Source organism: Otolemur garnettii, unplaced genomic scaffold, assembly GCF_000181295.1.
Source record: "Otolemur garnettii isolate 467f Iridium unplaced genomic scaffold, OtoGar3 scaffold00176, whole genome shotgun sequence".
Lineage (NCBI taxonomy): Eukaryota > Metazoa > Chordata > Mammalia > Primates > Galagidae > Otolemur > Otolemur garnettii.
In genome coordinates this window covers 2,273,568-2,276,807 of record NW_003852571.1, presented here as the reverse complement: position 1 = coordinate 2,276,807, position 3,240 = coordinate 2,273,568, and positions in this window count along the sequence as shown.

Here is a 3,240-nt window from a genome sequence, read left to right as displayed (position 1 = left end):
AGGGTGACAGCTTGAGACTCTGTCTTTAAAAAAACAAAAAGGAATAATCTATCAAGTCAGGAAAAGATAAGGAGGAACTTTTTTTTTTTTTTTTTTGAGACAGAGTCTCACTATGTCACCCTTGGAAGAGTGCCGTGGGATCACAGCTCACAGCAACCTCAAACTCTTGGGCTCAAGCGATTCTCTTGCCTACCACATCGCCCAACTATTTTTTTTGCTGTATTTGTCATTGTTTAGCAGGCCCTGGCCGGGTTTGAAGCCACCAGCCCTGGTGTATGTGGCAGCACCCTAACCACGGAGCTATGAGTGCCAAGATAGGAATTTTATCTTTTCATTCTTTTTAAATTTCAGATTAAGATGAGGGTACAGGCTTGGTGCCTGTAGTTCAAGTGGCTAAGACACCAGCCCCATATACCAGAGCTGGCAGTTTTGATTCCAGCCTGGGACTGCTAAACAACGACAACTACAGCCAAAAAGTAGCCAGGCATTGTGGTCACAGGTACTTGGGAGGCCGAGGCAAGAGAAATGCTTAAGCCCAGGAGTTGGAAGTAGCTGTGATCTCTGATGCCATAGTACTCTACCCAGGGTGACAGCTTGAGGCTCTGTCTTATTAAAAAAAAAAATGAGGGTACGAACTATTAGGTTATATAATTTGCACATGACAGGTAAAAGTCAAAAGTTGTACCTGTGTCCTACACCCAGGAGTAGGACACCTACTCATGCACGCCCCCAACTCATGCCATATATCCATGCATTGTACCCATTGGGTGGGAAGTTACTGAACCCCCTCTCTTCTTTTTTTGTTTTTTGAGACAGAGTCTCACTTTGTCACGTCCTAGTTGAGTGCCATGGCATCATAGCCCACAGCACCTCATACTCTTAGGCTCAAGCTATTCTCTTGCCTTAGCCTCCCAAGTGGCTGGGACTAACAGCATCTGCCGCAATGCCTGGTTGTTTATAGAGATGGGGGTGTCACTCTTGCTCAGGTTGGTCTTGAACTCATGAGATCAGGTGTTCCGCCCGCCATGGCCTCCCAGAGTAACTGTATTTTTTTGTTGTATTTGTCATTGTTTAGCAGGCCCTCACCAGGTTTGAACCCACCAGCCCTGGTGTATGTAGCCGGTGCCCTAACCACATACACCAGGGATACTCCTAGAATATAGGCATGAGCCACTGAGCAGCCTCCCGAGTAACTGAGACTACAATGCCTGGCTATTTTTTGTTGCAGTTTGGCCAGGGTCAGGTTTAAACCTGCCACCCATGGTATACGGGGCCGGTGCCGTACTCACTGAGCCACAGGTGCCACCCAACCTCTCCTCTTCTTGAATTTGAGATTTTTCTTATGTGGGTCTGTGATTGCTAATCTCCTAGTTTCAAATAGGTATTGAGATGTGATGTTCATTTTTCCTATCTTGAGATACTTTGCAGAATGTTCTCTAAATCCATCCTGGCTGTTATAAAGTATGCAAAATTTCCATCTTTAGAGATGAATAGTACTCCATATGTCGTAACCAACATATATATGCCAGTTTATATTAATCCATTCATGTATTGATGGGCATTTGGGTTGTTTCCACATCTTTGCAATTGTGAACTGAGCAGCTATGAACATTCTAGTGCACATTTCCCTGTGGTAAAATGGTTTTTGTTTCTGTAAATGCCTAGCGGTGGAATTGCGGGGTCAAGCAAGGGTCCTCAAACTTTTTAAACAGGGGGTCAGTTCACTGTCCCTCAGACCATTGGAGAGGCGGATTGCAGGCCCTGGGACAAGTCGGCTGCTAAGCAGGACAGGCAGCAGCAGCAAAAACAGCTGGCAGGCCGGATAAATGTCTTCGGCAGGCTGCATGTGGCCTGCAGGCTGTAGTTTGAGGACGCCTACTTTAAGGGATCAATATGGAGGAACTTTAAATGCATATTATTAATACTAAGTATCTTATTTCTTTCACAGAAGCCAGTCTGAGAAAGCTACATAGTCTATGATTCCCATTATTATTATTATTTTTTTTTTGAGACAGTCTCACTATGTCACCCTCAGTAGAGTGTTGTGGCATCACAGCTCACAGCAACTTCAAACTCTAGGGCTCAAGCAATTCTTTTGCCTCAGCCTCCCAAGTAGCTGGGACTACCTGTGCCCACCACAACACCCAGCTATTTTTGTTGTTGTTGTTATGGTTGTCATTGTTGTTTAGCAGGGCTGGGCTGGTTTCAAAACCAGCAGCCCAGTGTATGAGACTGGCACCCTAACCACTGAGCTATGGGAGCTCAGCCTATGATTCCAATTATATTGATATTCTGGAAAAGAACTGTGGAGACAAGGAAAGACAAGTGGTTGCCAGGTATTGGGAGGAGAAAGGGATGACTGGGAGCACAGAGAATTTTTAGGGAAAGGAAACTATGAGCAGTACCTATAATGGCAGATACATGTCATTATACATTGTCAAAATACCAATAGTGAACACTAACATGCACTGTGAATTTTGGATGATAATGATGCATCAGTATAGGTTCATTAATCATAACAAATGTACCACGTTGGTATGGGAGGCTGATGGTGAAGGCAGTGTGTGTGGAGGTAAGGGTGTATATGGGAACTTTGCTCAATTTGCTGTGAACCTGAAAGTACTCCAAAAACCTAAGTCTATTTAAAAAAATCCACTGTATTTCACCTATTCAGTGCTTCACCCCATTAGTAATCTCTGGCAACCACTAATCTATTTACCATGTATTTATAAAATTAATTTCTCTTTCTTTTTTTTTGTAGAGACAGTTTCACTTTGTCACCCTCAGTAAAATGCTGTGGTGTCACATTGCTCACAGCAACCTCCAATTCCTGGGCTTAGGCTATTCTCTTACCTCAGCCTCTCAAGTAGCTGGGACTACAGGTGACTGCCACATGCCCAACTCTTTTTTGTTGCAGTTTGGCTGGGGCCAGGTTTGAACTCGCCACCCTTGGTATATGGGGGCCAGCCCTACCCACTTAGCCACAGGTGCCAACCAACAAAAAATATTTTTTAAAATAAAAGTTCTAAAAGTTCTGCTGCAGCTGGGAGCGGTGACTCATGCCTGCAATTCCAGCACTGTGGGAGGCTGAGAGGGGAGAATTGCTTAAGCTCAGGAGTTTGAGACTCACCTGAGCAAGAATGAGACCCCCAACTCATGAAAAAAATGGAAAAACCCATCTGGGCACCTGTGAGTGCCTGTAATCCCAGGGGATTCTGGAGGCTGAGCCAGTGAGATGCC